Source organism: Mya arenaria, chromosome 13 (assembly GCF_026914265.1).
Source record: "Mya arenaria isolate MELC-2E11 chromosome 13, ASM2691426v1".
In the NCBI taxonomy this organism is placed as follows: domain Eukaryota; kingdom Metazoa; phylum Mollusca; class Bivalvia; order Myida; family Myidae; genus Mya; species Mya arenaria.
The window spans coordinates 19,625,673-19,639,101 of record NC_069134.1 but is presented as its reverse complement, the minus strand read 5'-3'; the positions used below and the strand labels follow the sequence as shown (position 1 = coordinate 19,639,101).

The 13,429-nt window shown below is 36.7% G+C and overlaps 1 non-coding gene across 1 annotated transcript; it reads right to left on the bottom strand.

Moving 5' to 3' along the window:
* On the bottom strand, positions 1-73 carry Trnas-uga (transfer RNA serine (anticodon UGA)). The gene has a single exon. It is a non-coding gene; the product is annotated as a tRNA-Ser (tRNA).
* Positions 74-13,429: the final 13,356 nt, after the last annotated feature.

Genomic DNA, 13,429 nt, shown 5'->3' with positions numbered 1-13,429 from the left:
CAGCCAGACCGGGGCTCGAACCCGGGACCCCTCGCTATCAGGGCGAGTGCTCTACCGACTGAGCTACCGGACCGCTTACACACCTCCTCACCACATGTGTAGGTATCGGTACCGTGACATACTTCCCTGCAAACTGGAAAGTCGTTCTCGAATTTGAGGAACACCAGTGCTAAGGAATGCACATAATTAACACTGAGAGCGCATTATGCTGCCAAACAGTGCTGCCACGACCCCACCTTGGGCGCCAAATGTCACAGGGTGAGAAAAGTGTGCAGCCAGACCGGGGCTCGAACCCGGGACCCCTCGCTATCAGGGCGAGTGCTCTACCGACTGAGCTTCCGGACCACTTACACACCTCCTCACCACATGTGTAGGTATCGGTACCGTGACACATTATATATTATAAAAGATAGAGTTATCTTACTTGATTAAATAAGAAGGTTAAATAGATGGGAGCCTGTGTGTAAAGTTTCAATGCAATACATGATGTATTCGCTGAGGTATTGACTTTAATGTGGTTACATGCAAGACCTTAACCAGAATTTCTATGTCGAATAAAAAAGTGGCCATTATTTTAATTAAATGCAAACTGGAGTTATCTTACTTGGTTATTTAGGTAGATGGTTGAGTACCATTGTATAAAGTCTCAATGCAATCCATCAAGTAATTGCTGAGATATTAACCTATGTGTGCTTACATGCAAAACCTTAACCAGAATTTCTAAGTCAAATAATAAAGGCCCATATTTTGCATTATATTCAAAAAAGTGTTATCTGGGAATACATATCTAATGTTTCAATGAAATACATGATATATTTGCTGAGATATTGACTTAAATGTGGCTACATGCAAAACCTTAACCAGAATTTCTAAGTCGAATTATAAAGGGCAATTATTTTGCATTAATTGCAAACTAGAGTTATCTTACTTGGTTAATTAAGTAGGTTGGATGGTTGACTACCATTGTATAAAGTCTCAATGCAATTAACCTCAAGTAGTCGCTGAGATATTAACCTATGTGCGCTTACACGCAAAACCTTAACCAGAATTTATAAGTCGAATAATAAAGGGCAATTATTTGCATTAAATGCAAACTAGCGTTATCTAACTTGGTTAATTTAGTAGGTTGGATGGTTGAGTACCATTGTATCAAGTATCAATGCAATACCTCAACTAGTTGCTGAGATATTAACCTATGTGTGCTTACACGCAAAAACCTTAGCCAGAATTTCTAAGTTGAATAATAAAGGCCTATTATTTGCATTATATTCAAATAATTGTTATCTAACTTCATTAATTTAGTTAATTTAGTATGTAAGATAGTTGGGAATACATATCCAAAGTTTCAATGCAATAACTGATGTATTTACTGAGATAATGACTTAAAGGTGCTTTCATGCAAAACTTTAACCAAGGTGTGACGCCAACGCCAACGCCAGGGTGAGTAGTATAGCTCTCCTTATTCTTCGAATAGTGGAGCTAAAAATGCGTTGAGGTGTAGATAAAAATGCACTCTCACAGATTGACTGTTTTGACATTTTGTAAAAACGATACTGCATGGGTGAAGCAAACTTAATGTCTCAAAAAATGTTTAAAACTTGTGCTATGGTAGCAGGCTGTGGTCAATCAAGAGAGCCTTGAAGTCATCCAACATAGGTGCTGATATGACTCTAGTTGGCAGAAGATTCAAGTCATTCACAGTTTTTTGAAAGAAGGTGTTGGCCTGGTGAGAGAATGATTTTGGCATCAATGCCTTCAATTCAGTTGTAAAAGATAATTCACTTTAGAGCAGATCTCAATTGTTTGGAATAATGCAAAAAACTAATCATTTTTCTTTAAAGCTGCACTCTCACAGATATTGAAACCTGGTTATTAGAATGGCGAACGTCGTTGTTCGGGCAGGCGGGCAGGCGGGCGGCCGGACGGCGTCAAACTCACCTATGAAACTGAATAACTTTAGTAATGGTTGACATATCTTGACCAAACTTGGTCTATAGAAAGAGTATATGGGTACCTTTCATGGGATTGCGATTGGGGTACCTAGGTTCAAGGTCACGGTCACTGCTACTAAAAATAGAAAAATGGTTGAAACTGAATAACTTTAGTTAGGGATGACATATCTTGACTAAACTTGGTGTACAGGAATAGTTTATGGATACCTTTCATGGGATTGCCTTTGGGGTCCCTAGGGTCAAGGTCAAGGTCACTGTTACTAAAAATAGAAAAACAGTTGAAACTGAATAACTTTAGTTAGGGTTGACATATCTTGACCAAACTTGGTCTATAGGAAGAGTTTTTGGATACCTTTCATGGGATTACATTTGGGGTCCCTAGGGTCAAGGTCTCTGTTACTAAAAATAGAAAAATGGTTCAAACTGAATATCTTTAGTTAGGGTTGACGTATCTTGACCAAACTTGGTCTATAGTAAGAGTTTATGGATACCTTTCATGGGATTGCGTTTTGGGGTCCCTAGGGTCATGGTCAAGGTCACTGTTACTAAAAATAGAAAAACAGTTGAAACTGAATAATTTTAGACAGAGTCTACATATCTTGACCAAACCACGTATAAAGGAAGAGTTTATTGATACCTTTGATGGGATTGTGTTTGGGGTCCCTAGATTCAAGGTCAAGGTCACTGTTACTTAAAATAGAAAAATGGTTGAAACTGAATAACTTAAGTTAGGGTTGACATATCCTGACACAACTTGGTATAAAGAAAGAGGAAGAGTTTATGGATACCTTTCAATGGATTGCATTTGGGGTCCCTAGGGTCAAGGTCACTGTTACTAAAAATAGAAGAAAAACAGACACAGGCTGAAGTTCTTCTGTCAATCATTAAAAACCTGGTTTCGTTGCATTGCACGTTTCTTGTTTATGTTTTAGCATACTTGTGGCCTCATTTTTAAACAATTGACCACACTCTTGCTCAACATAGTGCAAATGAGAGTGACATAGTATAAGTTATCACAACTTTCTTCACAATCGTTGTAAAATATGTATTTGTATAAATAGTCACAGATGTTCACCTTTTTAATCGGCATTAAACCAACACTATTTTCTGAAAAACCATTACCATGACTGATTTTTAGCTCTTCTATTTTTTTCACTAATTTAAGTCATGTTCAGCTGTTGAGTTCAACTAAGCTATAGAGGACCATGATGGCCAGGCGCGTAGCTGTCTTTACGCAAGTATGCAGCTGAATGCACATGATTCTGACAATTTATTTTTTAAATCAGCATTAAGTTGCAGTATGCCCACTTGACTAGATGATCCTAAAACTGTCCATTTTCCAGATCTAAATAAAACACCTCATAACGCCCAGAATGTAGCAGATTGCACCATGCCTGTTTTTTAAAAAAAATCCCTAGCACAGTTATGAATCCACATGAAAAGAGGGCTAGCTAACCCCCTGATGGCCTTTTCCTTCATTTTATTCAGATCCCAAATACTGTTCATTCAATGGCCTTCATACATCACACAGTAGCCATCACACAATAATGTTGCATTACTACATATTAAACCTAAGTACAAATTATGGCCCTTGATTGACTTTTTTCTATTATTTTTTTTGCTTTTGCCAAGCATGTTTTTTTATTTTTTTTTATTTTAGTCAGGTTTTCACAAAGTGAAACCTGGTTATAAGAATGATGTAAGTCATTGTTCAGAAAGGCTGACAGGAGGGCAGCCTCAAACTCACCTATGGTATCAAAAAATTCTAGTTAGTTTTGACTTATAGTAACCAAACTTGGTATAAAGGAAGACTTTATGGAGATCTTTTATGGGATTGCACTTGGGATTCTAGGGTCAAGGTCAAGGTCACTGTTACTTAAAATAGAAAAATGGTTGGTACTGTATGACTTCAGTTTAAGGGTTGACATATGGCGACCAAACTTGCTATATAGGAAGAGTAAATAGAAACCTTTTACGGGATTGTGTTTGGGGTCAAGAGAATCATGGTCAAGGTCAAAGTCTAAAATAGAAAATTGGTTGTTCCTGAATAACTTTAGTTTGGGTTGTCATATTGTGGCAGATATTGGTCAATTTAGGAATAGGTTATGGTGACCTTTCATGTAATTGCTTTTTGGGCCCCTTGGGTCAGGGTCACTGATACTAAAAAAAGATGACTCTTTGGTACTGAAAACTTAGATAGTTTTGACATATTGTGACAAGAAAGGGTTTAAAAAGGACTTCCATAGGACTGCATTTGGGGCCCCTTAGGGTCAATTATTGAAAACCTGGTTTCATTGCATTGCAGCATTTCTTGTTCACTTTATAATTTGACCTTTTATGTATTGCTTTCGAGAAGCACATATTACATCATTGTTGTATTCATTCCTAAGACAATGCAGCATAAAGTTGAGTGTGTTGTCCAATGACAGCTCTTGTTATACTTAATTTTTGTCTGAAGCATTCTATCTCCATTACTTTCGTATAAAACACTTAAAGTTCTTCTGCATCAGCGGTGGATATGGCAGTCTGTGACCGCTGCTTGTTGAAACCGGGACATATGTTGGTCAATATACCATGTCTTAATTGTCTTGTCCTTAAAGTTATCTTTGAATTTCAGTGAAAGTTGCTCCTTTCAGACCAGTAATATGACCACTTTTGTCTTTTGGGCCATAAAGTCAAAGGTCAAGGTCACAGTCAGCAGTAATATAAAGTCTTTAACCTTACAATGGCTCTAGAACAGTGTGATGCAGTACCATTAAACTTTAGTCTTAGGTTGACCTTGAAGAAGATGACTACTATTGGTTACTAGATGAAAGGTCAAGGTCAAAGTCAATAGTAGAATTAACACTTTAACTACACAAAAAACCTAAAACAGTTTGATGCAATACTAATAAACTTTTGTCCTGGGTTGTCTTTGACAAGTGAATGACAACTACTTGTCATTAAGGTCAAACGTAAAGGTCACAGTCAACTGCCTTATAAAAACTGGACTGCCCAACAAACTCGAGAGTAGTTTGACATATCAAAGTTAACTAATATATATAAAATTCATGTGCATTTTGGTGAAAGGTAGATGCATTTAAATGAAACTTGATCAAAATTGTTCTGTTTTCAGCCTTCCTGAGAAACTGAGAGAACCAACCATAGATGCACAACCAATACTTGTATAATCAGGACATCATGAGCCAGGCCAACAGCATGATTCTGACCAGAAAATGGATGCCAATAAGGTTAACATGAATAGTAGTGTGAGTCATCAAAGTATGTAAGTACATTTTACAGTCATAATTTCCCTTTAGGCAGGTACCATGTCTTGTTTCTGAGCCCTGTTTTGTATGTAAGTTACTCCTCTTAAGTTATAACTTGAACCTGATGTCTGTCAATAATATTTCCTCTGTTCCTTGAGATAAAACTGCAAGAGAAAAGCCCTATTCTGGACAACCACTGGACATAACCACTGACACCATATGTCTGCCGTCCACTATAGCTCTGTCTATAATTAGTCTGCCAACACCACGTAACTCTGTCTTTCATATAATGATTTATACCTGATGCCCCCCTCCCTAACCTTTTGCCTACCTACAACTACTACTCTGCCCTTTCAGGCCTTTTTCAATAGTAATTTACTCTATTCTTATACACCTGTTATATAAACTAAGTTTTCCATGTTTTAACTGAAGACATTTTTTTCCTGGCATCAACAAATTTGAACAATATGTGCATGGTCAGAATATCCCAGCCAAGTTCTATAACCAGCCATGTTGCTCGCCAAAGTCACTTCAATATTATAGCCCTTTCATTGCTTGAATTACAAAAACGTTATGATCTCTATGCTATTACCAACATCATGAAACTTTGACAATATATATATGGGCAGAATATCTTGACCAAGTTTGACAACAAGTCTGTCCCCACAGTCATTTGAACATACATAGATAGTATGTATATCGGTAGATAATCTCAGCAAAGTTCAATAACCAGCCATGTTGCCCAAGTCACTTCAGAGTTATGGTTCTTGAATTGCTTAAATTACACAACTATCATGTAGTTCAAGGAACTTTTGAGCATCCATCACCAAACTTGGACAATGGAGGCACAGGCATCCTTGACTGTCATCAACCATTCCCTATCATTTTTCATATATCCACAGTCATACGTTCTCTACAGTCAACTATAACTCTGCCCTTCAAGATATAATCCTGGTCAATCTATGTTCTATTAGATTCTAATACTCTCAGATACAAACCCTATGCCTACTTGACTCTGTTTCTCCAAGTATAACCATGGGCCCCTATAATTCATGCTCTCAGATACAAACCCTATGCCTACTTGACTCTGTTTCTCCAAGTATAACCATTGGCCCCTATAATTCCTGCCAACAGCAATTTATTATGTTCTTCTAAATATAACTACAGGCACCTTAAGCCTGCCAACAATAAATTATTCTGTTTTTCTAAATGTACCCAAAGGCATCCTATGCGTTCCAACAACAAATAACTTTGTTCTTCCAAATAGAACCACAGGCACCCTATGACCTTCAACAACAATTTACTCTGTTCTACCAAATAAAAGCATGGGTTCCTATATTTCCTGCCAACTACAATTTACTCTGTTCTTAAAAAAACCATTGGCACCCTATTTCTTCAAACAATAATTTACTCTGTCCTTCCAAATATAACCACAGGCACCCTATGCCTTCAAACAACAATTGACTCAGTTCTACTTAATATAACCTCAGGCACTTTAGCCCTTCCAACAAAATTTTATTTTGTTTTTCAAAATACCACAAAAACCCTATGTCTTCCATCAATTTACTCTTTTCTTCCAAAAATAAGCATAGGCTATATATTATTATTATTATTACTATTATAACACCTTTATAAAACCCTTCATGCCAACATCATTTTATTCTGTCCTTTAAAATGAAACCATATCCCTTCCAATATTAATTTACTTTTTTTATTCAAAATATAATCATGGTCGACCTATTGACATGCTGACACCAATTTACTCGGCTTTCTTTTAAGTGAAACCACAGGCACATTAAACCTGCCAGCAACAATTTACTTTGTTCTCCCAAATAAAAGCATCAATTCCTATTATTTCTGCCAACAAAAATTTAATATGTTTCTTCAAAGAATAACATTGGTAGCATATTTCTTCAAACATTAATTTATTCTGTTCTTCCAAATATAAGCATAGACCCATATAATTACTGCAACCAACAAATTATTGTGTTCTTTCAAATAAAACCACAGGCAGATAATGCTGTCTAAAACCAATTAACTCTGCTCTTCCAAATAAAGGCATGACCACGCTATAAATGCCTGAACAACAATTTTTCTCTTCTAAATGTAACCACAGACTCCTTAAGCCTGCCAACAATAATTTACTGGCCTTCGACAACAATTTACTCTGTTCTTCCAAATATCACTACAGGAACCCTTTGCCTTCAAACAACAATTTTCCAACAATTATGTACTCTGTTCTTCTTAATGTAGCATCTCTACAGTGACCTTGAGCCTTGCAACACAATTTTACTCTGTTCTTCAAAATAAAACCACAGGCACCATGAGCCTGCCAGCAACAATCAATTTTATTCTTCCAAATAAGTAAAAACATCAGGGTCTCTATAATTCCTGCCAACAACAATTTATTCCGTTCTTCCGAAAAACCCTATTTATTCAAACAAAAACTTATTCCGTTCAACCAAATATAAACTTGGGCCCATATAATTACTGTGACTAATATGGGCCGGTATAACTCATGCGACCAACAAATTGCTTTTTTTTTCAGGCCAACAACAATTTACTCTGTAACTACAGGCCCCTTAAGTCTGCAAACAGTAGATCACTCTGTTCTTCCAAATATAAGTATCGGTGCCCTATTAATACCAACAACAATTTACTCTGTTCTTCCACATAAAGTAACAGGCTCTCTATGCTTTCCAACATCTATTTATTCTGTTCTTCAAATTTAACCACTGTGAGGCACCTTATTCATGCAAACAACAAAGAACCATATTCTTCCAAAAATAAGCATATGCAGGTTCTCTATGAATTTCCCCAGAATTTATTAGATGTTATTCTAAATGAAACCACAGGCAACTTAAGCCTGCAAACAGTAATATACTCTGTTCTTCCATATACAAGCATCAGCTCTCTATAAATGCCAACATCAATAAGGTATGTTCTTCTACCAATTGGCATCCATGACCTTAAACAAAAATTAATGTTGGAATTCCAAATATAACCACAGGTACCCTATGCCTTCATACAGCAATTTACTAAGTTCTTTTAAATATAACCTCATGCACCTTCTGCTTTGGAACTTAATATTACTCTGTTCTTTTAAGTGAAATCATAGGCACCTTTAGCCTGCCAGCAAATATTTTCTCTGTTTTTCAAAATATAAGCATGGATCACTATAATTCCTGCCAATAACAATTCACTCTGTTCTTCCAAACAAACATTGGTACTTCTTTAAATGATAAATAATTATTTTCTTCTTCCAAATATCAGTATAGACTCATATAAGGCACTAACAAATTGCTCTATTCTTCCAAATAAAACCATGGACTGTACGTGCCTTCCAACTTCAGTTAACTTTGTTTTCCAAATAAAGGGATAACCACCCTATTCATGCCAACAACTATTCACTCTGTTATCCTGAATGTAACCAGAGGCACCTTTAGCTTTTAATGCCAACAAAAATATACTCTGTTCTTCCAAATAAAACCACAGAAACCCTATGCCTCCCAACATTAATTTACTCTGTTCTTCCAAATATAAGCATGGGCAACCAATTAATTCTTAAGAAGAACTGAGTAAATTGTTGTTGAAGTCAAATAGTTCCAATGGTTATATTTAGAATAGCATAGTTTATTGTTGTTGGCATAAATATTGTGCCCATGCTTATCTTTTGAAGAACAGAATAAATTGTTGTTGGAAGGGATAGGGAGTCCGTGGCTATATTTGGAAGAACAGAGTAAATTGTTATTGGGATGAATGGGGTACCTATGCTTATATTTGCATGAACAAAGTAAATTTTTGCTAGCAGGCTTAAGGTGCCTGTGGTTATATTTAAAAGAACAGGGTAGTTGTTGTTGTTAAAAGGCTGGCAATGCCTTTATTTGGAAGAACAGAGCTAATTGATTTTGGAAGACAGATGTTGTTATATTTGGAAAAAAACAAAGCAATTTATTGGTCGCAAGAATTATATTGGCTCATGCTTATACTTGGAAGAACAGAATTAATTAATGCTTAAAGAAATAGGATGCTAATATTTCATTTGGAAGAACAGAGTAAATTGTTGTTAGCAGAAATTATTGAGATCCATGCTTATCTTTGTAAAAACAGAGTAAATTGTTGCTGGCAGGATTAAGGTGCCTGTGGTTTTATTTGGAAGGAAAGAGTAGTTCTTGTTGGCATGAATAGGGCAGCCATGCCTTTATTAAGAAGAACAGAGTTAATTATATTTAGAAAAAAAGGTATTTATTTATTGTTTAAAGAAATAGGGGGCCAATGTTTTATTTGGAAGAACATAATAAATTACTGTTGGCAGAAGTTATAGGGGTCCATGCATATATTTAAGAAAACAGGTAAATTGTTGCTGGCAGGCTTAAGGTCCCTGTGTTTTTTTTCTGACAAGAACAGAGTGAATTGGTGGTGGCAGGCTTAAGGTGCCTGTGGTCTTACCTAGAAGAGCAAAGTAAATTGGTGTTGGCATGAATTGGGTACCCATGCTTAAATTTGCAAGAACATAATAAGTTAATGTTTGAAGAAATATAGTACCAACGATTTTTGGAGGAACAGAGTGAACTGTTATTGGCAGGATTGATAGGGATCCATGGTTTTATTTGGAAAGACAGATTTAACATTGGCTGGCAGGCTAAAGGTGCCTGTGGTTTTACTTAGAAGAACAAAATAAACAAGAGCTGTCACAGTATGTGACGAATGCCCCCGAATGTGACATTGACCTACGAACAAGGTCAGTACATAAAAAGTTGATCTTGCCTTTACGTGTCAAATACATATGGCAAGTTATTTTAAATTGCCTCTGAACATAAAAAAATACCACCCATACTTGACAACCTACACTGTTCTGTCCTTATATTCAGAATTCCCTTGTGAATAAACACTTAGTGTATCTTTCACCTTAGAGGTAGGGACATGGGTCTTGCACACGACACGTCGTCTTCGTATGTGGAACACATGTAGCAAGTTATTTTAAAATCTGTCCATACAAGAGAAAGTTACAGCCCGGACACGACAACCTATACCCTATGTCCTTGTATGCAGCACTCCATTGTGAATAAACACTATGTGTGACCTTGATCTTTGAGGCAGGGACACGGTTCTTGCACGCGACACGTCGTCTTGATATGTGGAACACATGTGGCAAGTTATTTTAAAATCTGTCCATAGAAGAGACAGAGTGAGTTGAGTTATACCTCAAACTTGACATGGAGGTTGGGCCTGACCAGTAGATGACCCCTATTGTTTTTGGGGGTCATCAGGCTAAAGGTCAAGGTCACAGTGACCTTGAATGGTAAAAGGTTGGCCAAGTGATAACGTGACAATGCCTGCACCCATGGCCCTCAAACTTGACTTGGAGGTTGGGCCTGACCAGTAGCTGACCCCTATTGTTTTTTGGGCTCAATGGGTCAAAGGTCAAGGTCACAGTGACCTTGAATGGTAAAAGGTTGTTCGAGTGATAACTCAACAATGCCTGCACCCATGACCCTCAAACTTGACTTGGAGGTTGGGCCTGACCAGTAGATGACCCCTATTGTTTTTGGGGGTCATTGGGCCAAAGGTCAAGGTCACAGTGACCTTGAATGGTAAAAGGTTGTCCGATTGATAACTCAACAATGCCTGCACCCATGGCCCTCAAACTTGACTTGGAGAATTGGCCTGACCAGGAGATGACCCCTATGGTTTTTGGGGGTCATCTGGCCAAAGGTCAAGGTCACAGTGACCTGGAATGATAAAAGGTTGTCCGAGTGATAACTTGACAATGCCTGCACCCATGGCCCTCAAACTTGACATGGAGGTTGGGCCTGGCCAGAAGATGGTCCCTATTGATTTAAGGGGTCATTGGGCCAAAGGTCAAGGTCACAGTGACCTGGAATGGTGAAAGGTTATCCGAGTGATAACTTGACAATGGCTGCACCTATGGCCCTCAAACTTGATATGGAGGTTGAGCCTGGCCAGGAGGTTGTCCCTATTGATTTTAGGGGTCATTGGGCCAAAGGTCAAGGTCACAGTGACCTTGAATGATAAAAGGTTGTCCGAGTGATAACTCAACAATGCCTGAACCCATGGCCTTCAAACTTGACTTGGAGTTGCATCTGACTTGTAGATGACCCCTTATGATTTAAGGGGTCATCGGGTCAAAGGTCAAGGTCACAGTGACCTTGAACGAAAAAAACTTGTCTTGTGATAACTTGACAATGCCTGCACCCATGGCCCTCAAACTTGACATTTAGGTTTCTGGTGACCAGCTGATGACTCTGGATTTTGAGTTCATAGAGTCAAAGGTCATGACGGTCATAACACACTTCATCCTCACACTTTAATGGTCATAATCTTAAAACAGCAACAAATCAGCTGTCATTTCAGTCCATGCATATTTCATTCAATTGTCCATATAATCCTGACAACATGGCGCTCAGGGGGGGGGGGGCATAATGTTTAACAAACATCTCTTGTTTACTCTGTTCTTCTAAGAACAACCACAGGCACCATAATCCTGCCTGCAACAATTTACCTTGTTCTTCCAAATATAACCATGAATCCCTAAATTTCCTGCCATCAGCAATTTACTCTGTTCTTCTAAAACAAATATTGGCACTCAATATTTTTCAAACAATAAATATTATGTTCATCCAAATATCATGGGCACCCTGTGCTTTCAGACATCTCTCTGTTCTTTGAAATAAAACCACAGCAATCAGTCTCACAACCTCCTTATTCTTGTACAATGACCTAAATATGATGTCCCTGTGAATTTTGTGCATCATGTCATTGTATTATATAAGTATTCAGTGATTCATTTTGCATCCCTTTTCCTATACCCAATTTTTTCATTGAGGACCCATTATTCCTAAACATGTGATACAACAGGGTGCATTCTCTTTGGACTTGTGGTTATAAAATATACATGTCCAAGAGATGCGATTCAAAAAGATTTGAGAGTTAATCAATGAGTTCATGGTTGAATCATGGCTATGAAAGTTCAAACAATTTTAAGAGCATTTATGCAGTGACTAACATTATGTAGGAGGGTTACAAGTAGTTCCTATGTTCAATTAAGAAAGGACCCAGAAGCAGTTGACCTTTCTCAAAAGGAATCATTCAAGAAAGGAGCTACAAGTTCCAATAACTTCAGTCAAGTATGAATGGAAAGTAATTACAAACATAAATCAAGAAAGGACAGAATGTTTCTCACAAAAGGACCTTCAAAAAGTCAAAAGCTTCATTCAAGAAAGGATTTACAAGAAGCCATGAACTTGATTCCAAGAAGAATAACGAACAAGGAAAAAGGAAATTAAAATCAAGAATGTACACAAGAAGTTGAAAACTTCATTAAACAAAATATATACAAGTAGTCACTTACTAATTAATCAAAGCCATAAATATGTGGCCCAAGTTTCTCGAAATTTCTGAAGCGTTACAGGTTTAAGAATCTTATTTCATTTAGCTAATATAATTGCTTCAATATTTTACAAAAAAGTAGTTTAAATTATTATTACTTTTTAAATGATTTTCTTTAAAAATTTCAAAACTCTTTAAAACTAGAACATGACACAATTTATACCAACACAAAGGTAAGGAGCTTGATCCTGTAGTTCGAGAAACATGGGCTAGAACTAAACATTCTAGAAAGGATCATTTAAAAAAAAACTCCGTAATTGAATTGAAATTTGTAACCTTTGTGATATCTTATGTATACTTTACAAAATTAATTAGGGTTCATTTATAAACTGTTGAAATATTGACTTTAATAGGGAAGGTTCCTTACATAATAACTGAGGTAATAATAGAGCACAAGGAAGTAAACAGGGGTATATGATAACACATATAATATATAATAAAATCAAAATGTAAAATGCAAAGTTGTTTTATAGGTGAACCTTGATCTATTTTGTTGGGTGTATTAGAAATGTAGATCAAGATTATAATTTTTTTACTCATGTTATCGAACTTTATCAGCATATTTTACTTGTTAAATTGATTTTGATGTAATCTTTGATGACCTTAATTTTGGCCCTTTAGGCAGCTAGAGTCTATGTGTTAGATAACTTGACCATTCTATTGTATTTTTCCACTCTTTTTGTAGACCATGATATGTGCATTAAATGTGTTTATTTAATTATTTTGCGACCCTAAGACTGTGACTTTGAACCATTCTTTTGTTACCATAGTTGGTAATTTTTGTCTCTTTTTGTTGGTAGCATTGATATTTGTAAAAAC